Here is a 19,920-nt window from a genome sequence, read left to right on the forward strand (position 1 = left end):
GGGACATCCAGGTGGATGGAGCTTCATTATCAGGGAGATATCAATAAGCTGGGACATGCATCTGAGCTGATGCATGGGTCTGGGGGATAGTGTTATCCTGGGACTCCTGCACTGGCTCAGCAGGGCATCTGCAGGGCCTGGGAAAATGTATTCCTGCCCACTTTCTTGGGGCAAGTGCCTCCAGATGAAAGTGGACTTAATAACTGCTGTTGGCCTGGAGCAAGGGCATAGAAAGGAGGGCGAAGGAGAGATAGCTTGAGGAGGGAGCAGGTTTGTCCCCCAGAGAAGTAGACCCGAGGAAGGAAGGAACAGGAGTTCCTGTATTCAAACTCCTCCACCCCGTCCCCTCTGTAGTAGTTGGAGTAAGAAGAGTAACAGCAGCAATCATGACTACACTGTGGATGTAAAGGGAGCTGTGATAAATCTAACCAAGTCACCTCCCATTTATGGTGACTGGACCATAAATTCCTAACTAGGCAGGTCATGGTGGATAGACACACCCCAGGCCTATGATTTCTTGGGTGACAGGGGTTGTTGTTTTTTGGTTTTGTTTTAAATATATTTTATTGATTTTTTACAGAGAGGAAGGGAGAGGGATAGAGGATTAGAAACATCAATGAGAGAGAAACATCAATCAGCTGCCTCCTACACACCTCCTACTGGGGATGTGCCCACAACCAAGGTACATGCAGGTACATGCCCTTGACTGGAATCGAACCTGAGACCTTTCAGTCTGCAGGCCGACACTCTATCCACTGAGCCAAACCAGTTAGGGCAAGGGTTTTAAGCAAACCCTGTCTGTTGTTCTTGTGCAGCTCGGTTAACACGGCTTTGAAGTGCCAGAAGTGATCCTCTTTTTTCCAGACCCCGTGAAGGAGAAACCACCCCCAGGAGAGCACATCATCTTGTTAACTATCCTGTAATCCAACCCCTGCCTGGCTTTCTCCCACCCTCACGAAACCTTCCTTAAATTCCCTCCTTAACTCCAAATGCATAAGAGGAAAGGCAAACTGTATTTAAGATCTTGCTTCCAGGCATTGTTGTCAGTTTGGATTCAAATAAACTCTTACAAAAGTTCTTTACATCTTTGGACATTTCTCATGTGGAGAAACACTAAGGCTTCCTTTTTCTATAGCACTTAATGGTCTATAACAGACTTGTACATCCGGTATCTCGCTCCATCCTTTTACTAGTTCTGAGGTGCAGGCAAGGCAAGCCCATTTGACAATTGAGGGTCCAAGAGAGGACCCAGTGTCTTGAAAAAAGTCATAGTGTTATACACAGTTAGACAAACATGAGCAGAGCAAGGACGATGGGCCAGGTACAGAAACTCCCCAGGACAGAAAGGCCCGGATGCCCAGCAAAGGGCAAAACTAGGAAAACAAGAACCTCGTCCCTCCTAGCTTATCACTATCCTCCCCTAGCTTATCACTGATCCTGTGGTTTGAACCTCCTGACCTTTTCCTTCCTATAGATAACATCTAGGCCTCAATTGTATTTCAGCTCCAGGCCCAGAGAAGCAACAACACCAGACAAGCGACGCTGTGGCTGTGGCTGTGGCTGTGGCTGTGGCTGTGGCTGTGGCTGTGGCTATGGCTGTGGCTGTGGCTGTGGCTGTGGCTGCCTCCACACCCGCTGCAGTGACTAATGACCCCCTACCTTGGCACCGACCAGTCGGTCGAGACCATGCCCTGCAAGAGCATACCTGGGAAGGTGATGAGTATTCAATCAGGACTTTCCCCTGAGAACTTCCCTAAGATTCCCATCTTCGAGAGAGAGAGAGAGAAATACCCTCAACACAAAAGACCCAGTGCCCTCTCCCTCAGCGGGCCACACCCTCGACATTCCCTTCCCCTTCTGCCCTCTAAGGGACCTCACAAGTTTGCAACCCCAGCAGCCATGGGCAACAGCAGGTCGTCCCAAGCTGACACCCTGAACCCGTCTCCGAGGCCCCTTTTCTCTGACATCCCAGTGAGCCAAAGCAGCCCAGCCTACGCTCTCCTGCTGCTTCTTCTAGGCCCTTCCTTGTTTCACTGCCCTAAATAAATTCTTGCCTGTGTTGCTGCACTTTGTCTCTAGACTGAAGTCTTTCCTTCTAGAAGGCAAGACCCAAGGTCTCACTGTCTCACCAGTAACAACAGGGCTGCTAAGGGGAGGAGGTGGAATTTGCCCTCAGATCTAATCCCAAGTCTATAGCCCCATGGCCTCCTTCATTAAAATACACGTATTGTGCAGGGCCTTCGCCTTTCTCAGAGTGCTTCCATATGCATGACGCTATTGGACGGCGCAGGGAAGGTTTCAGATCCTTCATTGGTAACAGGAGTCTGCAGCTCTGAGAAGTCACACTGACCACACAGCTATGCTGCTTGCAAACCAGGAGCTATAAGAAAGAAGAAGAAAGCTGGGTTGGGGGGGGAGGGTGTGGATAGCAGAGAGAGTATAAGGCTTGAAATTAGACTGTAGCTCTTACAAACTGTGACCCTGGGTAAAGTATTTAAGTGTTAAGTTTCCTCGTGTATGTTAAAAGATAAATTTTTAAATGTTAAGTAATCACTTCAATCCTATCCTATATAATAAAAGCCTAATATGCAAATAGACCAAACAGCGGAACAACCAGTCACTATGATGCACACTGACCACCAGGGGGCAGACACTCAATGCAGGAGCTGCTCCCTGGTGGTCAGTGCACTCCCACAGAGGGAGTGCCACTCAGCCAGAAGCCGGGCTCATAGCTGGTGAGCGCAGCAGCATTGGCAGGAGCCTCTCCTGCCTCCAAGGCAGCACTAAGGAGCAGCAAACCCAGCATTAAGGAGCAGCAAGCTGGTGGGTGGTAAGGAGCAAGGGGTCCTGGACTGTGAGAGGGATGTCTGACTGCCAGCTTAGGCCCACATGGGGAGCAGGCAGTCAGACATCCCCTGAGGGGTCCCAGACTGTGATAGGGCATAGGCCGGGCTGAGGGACGCCCCCCCCCCAACCACACACACACACACACACACACACACACACACATATACACCCAGTGCATGAATTTTGTGCACAGGGTCTCTAGTACAAATATAAAGATGAAAAAGGGTCAAAAAGATTCTATTTAACTCACTGATTAATGAGGAGACCAGTAAGGTGTTCAAAACTGATTCTGTGGAGAATTCAAAGAGCTTACACACATCTAGGCAATTGGAAATGAATTTACAAATAGTTGCAAAACTGGTCAGTATCCTCAGGGCAACAGTCGTTTGCATTCCAACAGACAAACTTATTTGCATCTCTATAGACAAGAAGCATTTGCATTATTATCAGTTTCCTACAACTTGTGGAGTTGTAAAATAGCTAAAAGACAATAAAATGTACAGATCACACAGAAAGGGGCACTATTGAAGGCATCTGGCCTTTTTTCCCCCTCCTTTCAAAGACTTACATGATTTTCCTGACATTGTAAAATAGGGATGACCCAGAGGCCATTAGAAGGATTAAGTGACATGGCATGTTTCCTGCCTGTCATGAAGGAGATGCCCAGTGTTAAAAAAAAAAAAATAAACAGGCTCAAAATGGAGTCACTTGTGCTAAGCCCCACATCACCAAACCAAGACTTAAAACCTAATTTAATTACAGTGCCAGCCCTCCCAGGAACGGAATCTAAGCCAGTCGATTTGGAATTACCTAGTAAGCACCAGTGAGGTAACCTGCCTGATAGGCCCGTGCTGTCCCCTAAAGAAAGGTGACCTTGCCTGTAGGGAGCGGCTTTAGGGTGAAGCCTCCGACTGACCTGTGGCAGGGCCACAAACAAGTCCCAGCTTGGAGGGCAGAGCCCTCCTAGCATAATTAAGCTTAACCTTATAATCCTCCTAGTTCCTTCCTAGGTAGCTAATGGGCTGTGGGAGGTGCAGCAAGTGCTGACAAAACAAGGTGAAACTCACAAGAACATTGTAAACATGTTGACCACTTCCCTTGTTTTGCTCTCACTATAAAATAAAGCCCCGGCTTGCAGGCTGGGTCTTTCTGTATCCTCATCTGGGCACGGGAGATCTGCTGAGCCCCAGCTGTATTCTCTTTGTCTGTCTTCTTTAATCCTTCACCACCCCTCCTCAGGTTCACCGAACCCTTGGCTGTGCTGGCCCAGCACACTTGCCACAAACAGCTCCTTTAACTTGCTTATGCTGCCTCCCGTTCTGCCTGTGAAAGTCTTTCATTTTGAACAGCTCTTCAGAACTCCTTTCTATATGCTAGATGAGATGCTGCCCAATTCATGAATCATTAAGCCAAACCAATAAGATCTTTAAAATTTACTCAGTTGAATTTTATTGTTTAACAGATTTGGCCCCACACAGGATCCAAAGGAAAACTCTGACTGCTTTGTGGACAAGAAACACAGGCACCGGTACCTGTGAATCCTCTGTGTTGAGTTCTCTGTGTTTCTTGCCATTTTCAAGGACTATGGGTAAGTTCCTCTCGATTCTGAGCTTCACTCTCTTTGCAACGACCTCCCAATCTCATTGGCTTTCTGGGACAGCCTTAACAGGTCAGCCTAGACCAGCGTTTTACCAGTGTGCCATGAGAATTTTTAAAACTTGCAATACCTGGCTATTTCATCAGGGGCACTGACCTCTTTTCCCATAGATGGTCAAATAAAATGACAGCAATCAACAAAACAATAGCCATCGGTGTGAAAGAATCAAAATTATACCTATTTATTTTTGTCAGATCAGCAAAAAATATAAGTTTTGGTGTGCCGCAGAATTTTAGTAATTAATTTATGTGTGCCATGGGACAAAAAAGGTTGGAAAATGATGGCCTAGATCAGTGGTCGGCAAACCACAGCTCACGAGCCACATGCGGCTCTTTGGCCCCTTGAGTGTGGCTCTTCCACAAAATACCATGTGCGGGCGTGCATGTACAGGGACCGTTGCGGAGTGAAAGAAGATGTAGTGTCGAGGATTGAGAAAGGTATGTTGAGATGGTTTGGACATATAGAGAGGATGAACAAAAGGAGATAGATGAAACAAGTATACAAGATGAGTGTGAATGGGAGAGTTGGAAGGGGTCAACCTCAGCAAACATACCTCAATCAGATTGAGGACGTTTTTAGCAAAGGCCAGCTTAGGAGTACCCTAATTAAGTTAATAACAATGTACCTACCTATATAGTTTAAGTTTAAAAAATTTGGCTCTCAAAAGAAATTTCAGTCATTGTACTGTTGATATTTGGCTCTGTTGACTAATGAGTTTGCTGACCACTGGCCTAGACCGACAGGAGGCTCTAACAGAGAGCCAGTCTTTAGCAGTCTGAACAAGCAACCTTAAGAAAATAAAAACAATAATTCTGCCCAGCTGGCATGGCTCAGTGGTTGAGCATAGACCCATGAAATAGGAGGTCACGGTTCAATTCTAGGTCAGGGCACATGCCTGGGTTGTGGGCTCAATTCCCAGTAGGGGGCGTGCAGGAGGCAGCCAATCAGTGATTCTCTCTCATCATTGATGTTTCTCTCTCTCTCTCTCTCTCCCTCTCCCTTCCTCTCTGGAATCAATAAAAATATATTTAAAGAAAAAACAGAAAACAATAATTCAAAAAATGCACTCCTATGATTGCAGCATTATCCTATCTAATAATAGACAAACATGGTAATTAACCATACCTCTGACATGCTTCCCATTGGCTAATCAGGGCGGTATGCAAATTGACTGCCAACCAAAATGGCAGCCGGCAGCCAGGCAACTGAAGCAAACAGGAGGCTTGCTTGCTCCAGTGATGGAGGAAGCCAAGGTTCCCCACCTGCCGCTGCCGGCCTCTGAGCTGCAGTCTAAGAAACAATGTTGCAATTATAGAAGCTAAACAAACCCCAGAAACCTGCTTTAAGCTAGCCAGGCCTCAGAGCTGGAGTTGCAACATTGTTTCAATTGTAGAAGCCAAACAAACCGAGGTCTCAGAGCTGGAGCCGAGCCTCAGAGCTAAAGCCGGCTCTCAGCTCCAGTGACAGCCATAGAAGGTAAATAAATCCCAGAATAAAAAAAAAAAGAAAAAAAGGAGAGGTTGGGAGTTTCTGTCACCCATCAGCCTGAAAACGGCCCTTAGCCCCTCACCCAGATGGGCCAGGCACCCCAGTGGGGACCCCCACCCTGAAGGGGGTGTGACCAGCTGCAAACAGCCATCATCCCCTCATCCAGGCTGGCCAGGCACCCAAGCGGGACCCCCACCCTGATCCAGGACACCCTTCAGGGAAAACCAGCTGGCCCCCACCCATGCACCAGGCCTCTATCCTATATAGTAAAAGGGTAATATGCCTCCCAGCACCGGGATCAGCAGAGCCGCGAGGCCTCACGCCCCGGGATCAGCGGAGCAGCGAAGCCTCCTGGCCCCTGGAGCAGTGTGACGGGGGCAGCGCCCAAACCCCTGATTGCCCTGTGGCTCTGTGTGTGACAGGGATGGGGCCACAACCTCCCTATCCGCCCTGCTCTATTCGTGACAAGGGAAGGCGCCCCAACCCCCTGATCGGCCCTGCTCTGTGTGTGACAGGGTGCGGCGCCCCAACCCCCCCATGGGCCCTGCTCTGTGTGTGATGGGGTGGAGCCACAACCTCCCCATCGGCCCTGCCCTGAGTGTGACAGGGGGGAGTGCCCCAACCCCCTGATCGGCCCTGCTCTGTGGGTGACAGGGGGCAGCGCCCCAACTCCCCTATTGGCCCTACTCTGTGCATGACAGGGGGGAGCTCCCCAACCCCCTGATGGGCCCTGCTCTGTGCGTGACAGAGGGTGGCACCGCAACCTCCCCATCAACCCTGCCTTGAGTGTGACAGGGGACGGTGCCCCAACCCCCAATTGGCCCTATCCTGAGCGTGACTGGGGGTGACATTGCAACCTCCCAATCTGCCCTGCTCTGTGCATGACAGGGGGCAGTGCCCCAACTCCCCAGTCGGCCCTGCTCTGAGCCCGACCAGGGGCTGCACCTAGGGATTGGGCCTGCCCTCTGCCACCCGGTAGCGGGCCTAAGCCAGCAGGTCATTATCTCCTGAGGGGTCCCAGACTGTGAGAGGGCACAAGTGGGGCTGAGGGACCCTCCCCCCCCCCCCCCCGCCAGTGCACAAATTTTTGTGCACCGGGCCTCTAGTATATACTAATAAAAGGGTGATATGCTAATTAGACCGGGAGACCTTCCAGATGTCCTTCTGGACAAAGGCAGAGGTGGTTAGGGGCGAGCAGGCAAGCAGTGGGGGCAGTTGGGGGCGAGCAGGCTGGCAGGGGGACAGTTGGGGGCAAGCAAGCCAGTAGGGGGGGCAGTTCGGTGCAAGAAGGTCAGCGGGACGGGGGCAGTTGGGGGCAAGCAGGCTGGCAGGCAGAGTTGTTAGGGGTGATCAGGCAGGCAGGTGAGCGGTTAGGAGCCAGCAGTCCCAGATTGCGAGAGGAATGTCTGAGGGGTCCCAGATTGGAGAGGGTGCAGGCCAGGCTGAGGGACACCCCTCCTCCCACCCCATGCAAGAATTTTGTGCACTGGGCCACTAGTGTTATAATAATAGCCACTTATATGTGGAATCTAAACCACAAAATAAATGATCATGCAAAACAGAAACAAACTCATAGATACAAAGAACAAGTTGATGGCTGGCAGATGGGAGGGGCGTTGAGGGGCTGGGTGAAAAGGGTAAAAGGAATTAAGAAGTACAGACCACCAGTTATAAAAATAGTCACAGGATGTAAAGTGCAGTATAGGGAATACAGCCAATAACATTCTAATAACTACGTATAGCATCCAATGGGTAGCAGACTTACTGAGATGATCCCTTGGTAAGGTATGGAAGTGTCTAATCACTAAATTGTACATCTGAAACTAATATATTAGTTTGTATTATAAACTAATTAAACCACAATTAAAATAAATATTTTAAAAAATAAAAAGGGGTTAACATGGTAAATTTTATGTTATGTATATTTTATCACCAAAACCAAAAAAAGGGAAGAAAAAATAAACCTAAGCTGTGAGCTCCCTGTAGGCGAGGCCTATATTTTTTACTTCTCTGGTTTCTGCGCAGTGATATCAACAAAGGCAATGCCTGGGGAGGCGATGGAGAAAGGGAGGGCATCTGTGGGTCAGCAGCCCATGAAGATTGGCGATAGGAGCTGTGGGGTCCTTGCAGTTCTCTGCCCCCAGGACCCGCATCTCCTATAGGCCCTCATAGACCAGCAGCCCTGGCTCCCACCTCTCCTGGCCTGAAGCGGGCACTGTAGCCACACACCTACCTACCAGTGCTCCATCCCTGCTGACCTGGAAGGCCACTGCACTGTGTCCCCAGGCACTCAAATCACACCCAACAAATTTGTTCCCAGTTGTGCCATGTTCTCACCACCTGTCTGCGCCTTTGCACAGACCATATCCTCCGTCTGGAAAGTCCTACCTCACTTGCTACCTGGTAGAGTCCACCTCATCCTTCAAGTCTCAGTTCACACCTCACCTGCTCTCTGAGGCCCTCCCTGGTCTCCTCTTCTGTGCTCCACAGCACCCTGCTGTGCCTCCCCCTCAACATCTAACACCCCCATCTGTAATTGTTGGCATCTCTCGCTGGAGGGACGGGTGGGGGGACAGGTGGAACACACCCCCTTCTTCCTAGCTTAGGGCCCGACATTTGCGCAGCTGACCCTCTTCTGCCTGGCCATGGGGGTGACGCCAGCCCCAGCCCCAGGGAGATGCATCCTCATTAGTCTACTCCAATCACAGCATCCCATTTCTCTGACCAGGAACTGGCTGAGGAGGGGGCACATGATCTAATTCTGGCCAATGAAATGTGAGAGGAAATCTGCTGGGGGTCCTGCAGGAATGTTTCTTTGTGCTAAAAAGACCTGGGACTGGGACAGGAGGAAGGAGGCCCCTTTCTGCCCCTGGGCTTGGTCACCAACATTTGTTAGGTGGACTTGCTGCAGCCGCCCTGGGATAAATCATCACCAACTCACTGAGGATGGGGGGGAGGGGGGCGCAAAAAGACATGTTATCAAGCAAGGTCCAGGCAGGAGTCAAGAACCATGCAGGCTATGTTAACAGAAAAATTTTGCTATGAATAACTAGGGGCCCAGTGCACGAATTTGTGCACCTTGAAAGGAACTGTGGGCCACAAGGCTGCGGTGGACACAGGGGCGGGTCTCGGCCCATCCTCCATGCCCCCACCCAGCCCCTCCCACCGTGGCCCCAGTCCCCTGTCTGCTGACAGCCCCGCTCCTGCCTCTGCCACTCCCACACACAGATGGCACAGGCCCCACTCCCACCCGCTGACGGCGCGGAGCAATTGGGGCCAGCACCAGCAGCAGGAGCTAGCAATGGCTACTGCCCCAATCGCCCCTCAGGAGCAGGGGAAGGTGGAGAAGCCCTCAGGGGCAATCGGGGCTGGCAGCCAAAGCTGTGCGGGTGCCGAGCGATCAGGACTGGTGCTGGGCACTGGCAGCGGGTGCAAGCGGCAGCTCCAGCTCCAGCTATGGGTGCAAGCAGGGCCAGTGCCAGCAGTGGGTGCTAGTGGCGGCTCCGGTGCCAGCAGCGGGTGCAAGCGGGGCCGTCGCCAGCAGTGGTGTGAGAGGCAGCTGCTGCTGGGCGCTGGCAGCAGGTACGAGTGGTCTCCTCCCCTGCTCCACCATCCCGCCACAGCCAACACCCACCATGTTCCACACATGCCCTCTGGTGGTCAATGCACGTCATAGTGACTGGTTGTTCGGTTGTTCTGTCATTCGGTCTATTTGCATATTAGGGTTTTATATATAGAGACTAGAGGCCTGGTGCATGAAATTCATGCTTGGGTGGGGTTCCTTCACCTGGCCAGCGATCGGGGCTGGTCAGGACCATCTCGCCCAGTCCCGATTGGGGCCAATCGGGCTGGTGGCCTGGGAGGGACCATGGGAGGGACTGTAGGAGGGCTCCAGCCAGTCTTGCCCAGTCCCGATCAGGGCTGATCAGGGCTGGCCAGCTGGGGAGGGACCATGGGAGGGCTCCAGGGTTTGTCTGGCCTGTCTCACTCAGTCCCAATCGGCCAGACCCCAGCAGCAAGCCAATCTACTGGTCAGAGCATCTGCCCCTGGTGGTCAGTGTACATCATAGCAGCAGTTGAGCAGCCTTAGCATATCATTAACATAGTACGCTTTGGTTGAACAGTCGACTAGTCGACTGGCACTTAACATATTAGGCTTTTATTATATAGGATTATTAACTGGGTAACCAAAGGGTAAAAATGGAGGCGGTGACTGAAGGGAGCAAATAGCACTTTCAAGGCTGGGGGACAAAGCGGAGGTCAGAATTTAACAGCTGCATAGAGGTAGGGTTCCATGGAGCTGAAATGTGGACCTCAGAGAAGGAGGGGCTGCCTGGCTGGTGCTGGCATCTCTGAGCTTGGAGTATGAGCCCACTGCGGCCTGGACCCGGGCTCTGAGGAGGGGGTACCATGCGGCTGTATCTGTTGGAAAAACAGCAAATTGATTCAGGAGGAATGGCCTCTGCCCGGTGAAGAGGGGCTGCCGGAGCGATGCTGACAGGAGCAGGAAGTGCCCCCTCCAGCCCCAAGGCCTCCCTCCAGCGCCCCCTAGTGGCCGATTTTGAAGGGAGCCGCCCACAAAGCAGAAGTGTGTGTGGAGTTCCAGCCTCGGTGTCACAAAGCCCAGCGTGGGAGGGAGGGTTTGGAGCGGAGACGGGAGCCTAAATAACCGATACAGATGCAGAGCGCCTGCATCCTGGAAGACATGGCTGAGCCAACAGAGGGAGAAACCATGCAGCTGCTCTACCCCAGACTTCCTGTCGTGAGAGGACATCCGTGTCTCCAGGCGTGTGGCTCCTGCTCCGCTTTCCTGTTACTGGCCCAGCGTCCGCACGGCCCTGCCTTGTCTCAGTCCGCCCTGTTCCCCCACAGGCCCCGGCCCTGCGCTGCCCCGTGGGTAACCCTCCATGAGGCTGACCGGAAGCCCCGCCAGCTGCGGCTGGTGTGCTGGTGGGGCTGGGTCTTTGACTCCTGCTCCTGGGTTGAATCTCTGCTCCTCGCTCAATAGGCCAAGTCAGGCCCCCTCTCGCCTTTCCCAGCCTCCATCTCCTCGTCTACAAAAACGGGGATATTAGGAATAGAGGGCTCATCGATCAAGGCGAAGGCTAAGTGAGGGTCTGTGCGGAGTGCTGATGCCGCCTCCCAGAGGGCACTGTCAGCACCTTGCATGCTGCTGTTTTGTCAGTCGGTTGGTTGGTTTTTTGGTTGATCCTCATGCGAGGATATTTTTCCATTGATTTTTAGAGAGAGTGGAAGGGAGGGGGAGAGACAGAGGGAGAGAAACATCGATGTGAGAGAGACACAGCAATTGGTTGCCACCCGTACACGCCCCAACCAGGGCCACAGGGATTGAGCCCGAAACCGAGGCCTGTGCCCTTGACTGGAATCAAACCCAGCACCCTTCAGTCCTCAGGCTGATGCTCTATCCACTGAGCCATACTGGCTGAGGTGTATGCTGCTGTTTTGACAAATAGGCTTCAGTTTGGCCCTCAGAGAAGCCAGTTCCACCCCATGCCTCCCAGGGAGAGCCAGACTCTGTGCCTTACCTCACTGGGCTCAGGGCACTGGCTCAGGAACCTGCTGGCACCTGCCCCAGGCTCCCAGGACCCCTCCCCGTTTTCCTGCCTCAGAGCATGTCGGAACCTTGTTGCTGCTATGGCTCTGCAGCATGTGCTACATGCAGATACCCTGTCTGTCATCAGCCTGGACTTCCTTTCCTTGCAGCAGGGCCTGGTTCTGCTTCTGCATTCTGCTCCCTTCCCAGCAGTCTTGTCCCTCCCCGGCTCCCTAGGCCCTCTCATGGCCTCCCGAGACATGCTCATTTCACTGTGTTGCTCTTTAGCAGTGTTGGCTTCCTAGGGCTGTGCTAACAGCCACATGCTTGGCGGCTTAAAATAACAGAGACCTATCCCCTCACAGTTTTGGAGGCCAGAAGTCTGTCAGCATGGCCACACCCCCTCTGAGGGCTCTCTAGCCCCTGGTGGCCCAGGCGGACCTTGGCTTTTGCAGCGTTACTCCACCCTCTGCCTCTGGCCTAGCCTGGCCCTCTCCTCTCTGTGTCTCTATGTGCCTTCTCTGTCTCTCCTAAGGATGCTCTCGTTGAATTTAGGGCCCACCCTCCTGCCGTATGAGCTCACCTCAAGACCCTTATCTTAGTTACATCTATTTCCAAATACAGTCACATCCTGAGGTCCCAGGTAATATGAAAGCTGGGGAATACTACTGAACCCACTACAAGTAGAGAGATCCAGATGCAGTGAGGCATGCTAAAGACAGAGCAGCCGTCTGCACCCAGACATGGGGGTTCCTTTTTCTGGAGCCAACTGTCACATGTGGGGCAACCCCAGCATTTCAACCCCTGCAACCACCAGCTCCCGGCGGGCAGTGGTCACTGCTAGACTCTCAGTAAGTTACGGGACACCTCCCTCCCCTTGCAGCTTATCTACAGGTTGTTGGTAAGGTCTGCAGGTCAAACACGCACTGTAAATACAGCCATTTCCATTTGGGAACTGGGGGTGGCAAGAGGGGAAAAGAGAAATAATTAAACAAATAAAGGCAAACTCTTCATCATCCACAAAGCAGTACACAAAAGCCAGGCCATTCCTCTGGACCATCAATAAATAATCCAGACCGCAAAAATAACGCATCAGACAGCTTGGATCACAGTAGCATGCGAAAGCCTGTGGAACTTTCTAAAATTAATTTGCTTCATTTTGGTTTATTAAAATTGCACTCATCTATCTCCCCTGTTAAATATTTTATTTTTTCATATTAATGGCTGCAATTTCAGCTTGTGCCTGTTTCTTTCATTAACACTGTACAAACTTAATATCATTAGTAGTTTTTCCCTTAATTATGTGACTAGAGAAGAAAAACACCAAAGTTTCCGTGAAATTGGAATAGTATATCTAAATTGCCTCATGTTTATTTTAACATTAACAGTAAATGAAGCTAATGGGCTTTTATATTATTAAAAGCACTCATTTGTGTCCTGCCTGTTCTAATATATAACAAAGCTTTAAAAGATGTTAAATAATTAGTTATTTAATAGGGAGAAGTGGAATCGATCAAATGAAAGCGAAAGTTGAAGGTAACCAATGGACACAGCCGAGGGGTCTGTCCCTTTTAGGGGTGTCAAACAGGAGTCCCTCGCCCCAGGTGCCCTGCCCCACTGTCAACATGAGAGTCCCATTCATCATGACGCTGGGAAGACCAAGCAACAAAATCTATTGCTGCAGCTCCACGAAGGACACACACGTGGGGGAGGGGGCAATAAAGTTTGCAATTATTTCCGGCAACCTCCATTCATAATTCAATACCTGCGCGCGGCCCGTGGCAGGCTGGGACTCGGGTCCTCTGCGGGAGGGAGGCCCTGCTGCAGCGGCTGCGGGCCCCGCCCCTCCCTTCCAGCCGCCTCACCTCCACGCAGAAGGGTCTCCGGGGATGCAGAGGATGCTGATGCATGAAGGCCTCCTCTGCGTTAGGCGCCCAGTGAGACGCAGGGGAGGATTCTGGCCTGTGGGTCTAAAAGGGGTGCCGGACTACTGTCACTCTCCTACTAAACACCGACAAGGACTCCTGTGGCCTCCTCTGTCAAGGCCAGCCTCCTTGCTTGGCACGTGAGGCCCTGCCTACCCGAGCCTCGCTCCTGCTCTTCCCAACATTTGTACTCCTTTCCACCCCGCTGGGCTCCTCCCCGGGCCCAGCACACGCCATGTGGTCCCATCTCCTCACCTTTACCCATACCGTTGCCCTGGCCTGAAACCACTTTCGCCCTTCCTCCTGCCTACCAACTGCTAGTCATTCTTTGCCGTGCAAATTCCAGACCCTCCAGGAGGGACCGCCTGGTCCCTCTGTCTCCTGAATTTCTACAGCGGTGGTTCTCAAACTTGAGCGCGCATCAGACTCGCGGAGAGGACTTGTTACACATGGATCGCTCGGCCCACCCCGGGAGTGTTGGGTTTCACAGGTCTGAATTTCTAACACCTCCCAGGTGCCACTGCTGCCGCTGGTCTGGGGGCCACACTTGGAGAACTACCAGAGCAAATGCAGACACTAGGCCGTCAGGCACTGTGCCTGAGAGCTTCTCTGGGCACGTGGCCAAGCCTTGTCTCCTCACACAGATAGCAGGTTCCTTGGGGGGCAAGGACTCTGGGCTACGCCGCGATGTCCTTTAAAACACCACCAGCTCAGGCAGGGATGGGCTTGTGGTGCTTGAGCTGATGATTTCTGATGAACTGAATGACTAGTTGCCATGGAGTTGCATTCATTCCTTAGAAAAATCTCAGTTTTAGAGGAGAGGAAGCTGAGGTCTAGAGAGGTGAAGTAAGTTGCTGAAGGTCACACAGCTAGTAAGTGACAGACAAGATCTGAACCCAGGTTCATCCCCAGACCCAGGGCCAATGCGTTTTCATTATGTGATTTTGACATGAGGATGTGGGAGGACTCGGCAGCTGTGTTAGGAGGAGGCTGGCTGCTTTTGTCACTGCTATGCTAACTTCCAGGGAAGTTACATCTTGTAAGGGGGGAATTAAAATGCTTCCCTCTCCATAGATTAGTGACCCTTTAGTCTGGGCAGAATAAACATGATGACTAAGCTGTATCTCTCCTGCTCCCCTCCAATAAATTACTATGCTTTGTCACCCTGAACTTGGGTGCAGTCTCAGAATCCTTCTCAATGTACCAACTGATTGGCATTTCTATGACAAGATAACATATATTTGCCATTCAAATTCTAGTCCAGCCCTGCTGGTGTGGCTCAGTGGTTGAGCGTTGACCTATGAACCAGGAGGTCATGGTTTGACTCCTGGTTGTGGGCTTGATCCCCAGTGTGGGGCATGCAGAAGGCAGTCAATCAATGATTCTCTCTCATCATTGATGTTTCTGTCTCTCTCTCCCACTCCCTTCCTCTCTGAAATCAATAAAAATATATATTTTTTAAAAATTCTAGTCCAACTTCTCCACTATGCAGACGAGAAAACTGCAGCCCAGAGAAGAAATGCAAACTGCACACACAGCAAATTAGTGCTATGTATTAGTTAGCTCTCACTGTGTAACAAATTATCCCCAACATCAACAATTTAAAACAACAACCATTTATTGACCCATAGTTTCTGTGGGACATGAATTTGGGAGTTTAGCTGAGTGGTTCAGGCTCAGGGTCTCCTGTGTGGCTGCAATCAGGATGCTGGCAGGAGATGCAGTCACCTAGGTCTTGACAGGCTGGAGGCCTAAGTTCCCCATCACTTGAGCCTCTCCATAGGCTGACTGAGAGTCCTCCTCTTCCTTGAGATCAATAAATTTAAGAGAAATTGATGAGGAAGTTACAATGCCTTTTCCAGCCTGGTCTCTGAAGTCACACATCATTGTTTCTACTTTATTCTATTTGTAAGAGACATGTCACCAAGTCCAGTCCACATTCAAGGGGAGGGGAATTAGTTTCCATCATTGCCGGGAGGAATGTCAAAGAATTTGGTGGCTTAGTCTGGTAGTTCATTTGGTTAGCAGTGGTTCTCAACCTCCCTTTAATACAGTTCCTCATGTTGTGGTGACCCCCAACCATAAAATTATTTTCATTGCTACTTCATAACTGTAATGTTGCTACTGTTATGAATCTTAATGTAAATATCTGAAATGCAGGATGTATTTAGGCGACCCCTGTGAAAGGGTCGTTCGACCCCCAAAGGGTCACAACCCACAGGTTGAGAACCGCTGGGTTAGAGTCATCCCAACACGCCAAGGTTGTGGGTTCAATCCCCAGTCAGGACACATATAAGAATCAGCCACTGAATGCATAAATAAGTGGAACAAATTGATGTTTTTCTTTCTCTCTCTCTTCCTTTCTCCCTTCCTCTCTCTCTAAAATCAATAAAAGCTTTTTTAAAAAAAGAATTTATGAACACCACATGATGGAACAGGATCTACAGCTCAAAGTGTCCAATTTTTTTCTCACTTGTGAAATAAATCAGACAGACGATATGACTGTAACCTGCTTTTCTCCTTCCCTGGCAGCTTGCAAAGCCTTTTCTTTGTCCTTGGTTCTCCAGTTTCACTCTGATTAATCTACCTGTGAAATCTAGTGGTTTAACCCCTTACGGCTTCTTAAAACTATGGACCAATATCTTTCGTCAGGTCTGGAAATTCTTAGCCATTATTGCCTGAATTATTGCCTCTGCCCCATTCTCTTACTCTTCTCCTTCTGGAACTCTGATTCGATGCACATTACATATTTTAACTTTATCTCCCGTATCTCTTGGCTTCTCTTTCATATTCGCCATCTCCGTTTCTCTCGCGGCTACATTCATCTTAGTTCACTGATTCTCTCCTCAGCTGTGTCTAACATGCTGTTATACATATCTGTTGAATGTTTATTACACTTTTGTTTTTCACTTCTAAATGTACTATACCAGTGATGGCAAACCTTTTGAGCTCGGCGTGTCAGCATTTTGAAAAACCCTAACTTAACTCTGGTGCCGTGTCACATATAGAAATTTTTTTGATAGTTGCAACCATAGTAAAACAAAGATTTATATTTTTGATACTTATTTTATATATTTAAATGCCATTTAACAAAGAAAAATCAACCAAAAAAAGAAGTTCCCGTGTCACCTCTGACACGCGTGTCATAGGTTTGCCATCACTGTACTATTTCCTTCCTTTTAGAATCCATGAAGCCTCTCTCTTTCTCTTTTGAAATATGTTCCTCTTCCCTGCAGATATTACCAACTTTGTCTTTTTGCTCCTTTCAGATAATAAGCATTGCAGCTCTCTAGTCTGTATCTGATAATTCCAATATCTGAAATCTTGCAAATCTGTTCCTGCTGATTCTCGGGTCCTCATTTCCAGAGCATTGCTTCCTTGTGTACTTTGTTAGTTTCTGTCTGAATTGATTTTCCTTGGAAAATTGCTTTTGGTGATTCTGTGTGGTCTGGAATAAAATCATCTGTGTTCACCTCTGCCCAGTACCTTAAAGGCATTCCCAGTCCAACACTATTTAAGTTATTCTGACCATCCAGGTTCTGTGCATTGGGCCTTGCCGCCTTCCAGTCCATTCTCCTCACTGTCTCTCTCCCAGGGTCTTCTGAGACACAGCGCTGATGCTCTGTCCCCACAGCTCCCAGCCCTTCGCTGGCTCCCGGCACTCAGGACCCACCCAAGCTGGCCTCCAGAGCTCCACTATCCCCTCCAGCCTCTCTCCCAGGGGTCCCCACCAGACTTAGGTGTCTGGATCCTTGGACGCCCTCACTAAGACTTAGGAACCCACAGCTCAGTCTCGAGTTCTGGGTGGGCCAGTGGAGTTGATGGGCAAACCAAGTTGCCCCAGTGTCCAAAGGCAAACTCTGGCATTGGCTACTTCTGCCTTGTAATTGTCTCCTTGGGAACCAATGAAGATACTTCAGTCTCCATCCTATAAGGATATGGACCTGGCCCCACCTCCCCACAGGCTCCTAGAGATGATCCAGTTGGACCACTCTCTCTGCTCTTCCAGGAACTTCCCCTTCTGCCTCCTCTGAATGCTCACAGCTTTGTCCCAGGCTCCCCTGGTGGGGGCTGTCGGATCTCGCTCAGGAGTCCCTGAGATGGCCTATTGCTTCCTCTCTTCCTGACAGTCTTCTTGCCCTCTCAGCTATAACCTTTGGCCTGGTGGATGCCTTCAAGGCCAAGCCATCCCTGCCTTTGGGGGACACAGGAGGTCACCCCTGAAGGAGGGAGGATGGCACCTGAGAGAAGGTGGAGATGGAACGGAGCCTGGTGGGTGGTGGAGGCCGAGTTCCAGAATGAAGGCACGGACCCCACCACTCATTCATTTGTTCAGCAAACAATTATTAGGGGCTGCTCCATGCCAGGCACTGGGTGGACGCTGGGAGGGAACAGGCAGACATGGTACTTTTCCTAATGGAGCATATAGCACAGGGGAGGGGCCAAGGGCCAGTGAGACACTGAGCAGTCACAGCAGTATGGTCAGGGCTGGGGCCAAATCACTCCTTCCTGGATCTCAGTTCCTCATCTGTAGCCATTAGCCACCTCCTGGGGCAGGTGGGATGGTCAATGAGATCACACAGAGAAAGTCCCCACCGGTGAGGGGAGCCTGAGGCATTTTCCAAAGTGAGGGCTGAGTCATGAGAATGGGATGCAAAGAGTTTAGTGAGTCATGGACAAGTTCTTCTACAAAGGACACAGAATAAAATCATTGCATGCATCATTTTAATAAGGGTACTGTCTTGATAAGCGCCTACCTTACTTGTAAGTGGGTATGTGTGCAGACACTGAATCATGTGTGGAATATGTACTTTTTTTCGAAGAAGGTTGAAGGCCACTAGCTGAGTGGTTCCCAGCAGGGTCTGGGGGTCACGCAGGTTTAGCTCAAATCCTGTCCCCGCCCGTCTCACAGACACTGTGTGATGTGGACGCTTCCTTCACCTCTGAGCTCCCCGGCTGCTGTGAGGACTGATGGGACAGCGCGTGCGAAGTCGCTCAGAACAGCACCCAGACTTCGCAGGGCTTCAAAATGCGGGTGCCTGTTCTTCGTGTTGGCTTTGTTTACATACAACAGGACCTCAAAGGCTAATCACAGTATCTCTGGTTTAAAACATGACAAGTCAAAAGACAGCTAGCGTTGTTGTGGTTTTATCTCTATCAGTGACTAACACTCTTAGGTGTTTGTGTACCAAAAACCAACCTCCTTTAATCCTCATGGCAGCTCGGTCAGGTAAGTTCTACCATTATTCCCATTTCACAGCTGAGAAAACCAAGGTCATGGGAGGCTGAGACTCAGGGTGGGTCTCACAGGTGGACCAACCAAACTCACCTCCTGCCCCAGCGCCAGCAGACGCCCCGCGCGCCCGGATTCAGGGCCTCCTCTGGCCCCAAGGCCCAGCGGCTCCAGTTTCCAGCCTCCCGGGCTGGTCCTGGCGCTGGTGCTGCTCTCTGCGGCCCTATCTGCAGGTGCCCTGGCCTGGCGCTCTCCCCCAGGGCCCTCAGGCCTAGCCTGTCCTCTTGCTCTCACACTCCAGCTGCTTCTTATTTAAAACCCAGCCCCTCAGGCAGTGGTTCTGAACCTGTGGGTCACGACCCCTTTGGGGGTCGAACAACCATTTCACAGGGGTCACCTAAGACCATCGGAAAACACATATATAATTACATATTGGTTTTGTGGTTAATCACTATGCTTTGATTATGTTCAATTTGTAACAATGAAAATACATCCTGCATATCAGATATTTGCATTACGATTCATAACAGTAGCAAAATGACAGTTATGAAGTAGCAACGGAAATAATTTTATGGTTGGGGGTCACCACCACATGAGGAACTGTATTAAAGTTGGGGGTCGCGGCATTAGGAAGGTTGAGAACCACTGCCCTCAGGGTTCCCCGAGGCTGCCTTGGGCCTTGGCAGTGGCCAGGGAGCCGGTCACAGGCACCTGGGGAGCCAGGTCTTTGAGGCCGGCGCCAGGCCTGGGGGCAATGGCCCTATCTCAAATGGCCAGGGGAACGGGGGCTTAGCTTCTGTCTCACTGAGAAAGCAACTGAAAGGAGGTCTTCCCCCTGGAGCCCCAAATTGGAAGATGACTCCTGGCCCAGAAGTGGAGTCTGGGCAGAGGACCGCCAGGTGGGCCTGACCTGCCCACGCGGAGGAAACCGGGAGCATGGGCGACATCCCGGCGCAGTGTCAGCCGCTGGCTCATCCACATCGATCATCCAGTCCTTAAGACATATTAAAATGGATTTAAAAAGACATTTTGCATTTTCTCTCCTTAACACCCACATTATTGCCACACATCGGCTTTTGTTTTAATTAAAATCGGTTTTGAAATCCTCCATGAAACTTCAGTGGGATTGTTAAAGGCAGCAATTTCCTTATCGGCAGTGCATCCCCACAACATACTGTAATAGTTATTTTGCAACAAAGCACAAGTCTTATTAATT

The sequence above is a fragment of the Myotis nattereri genome (assembly GCF_964212035.1).
Source record: "Myotis nattereri genome assembly, chromosome: 1".
Lineage (NCBI taxonomy): Eukaryota > Metazoa > Chordata > Mammalia > Chiroptera > Vespertilionidae > Myotis > Myotis nattereri.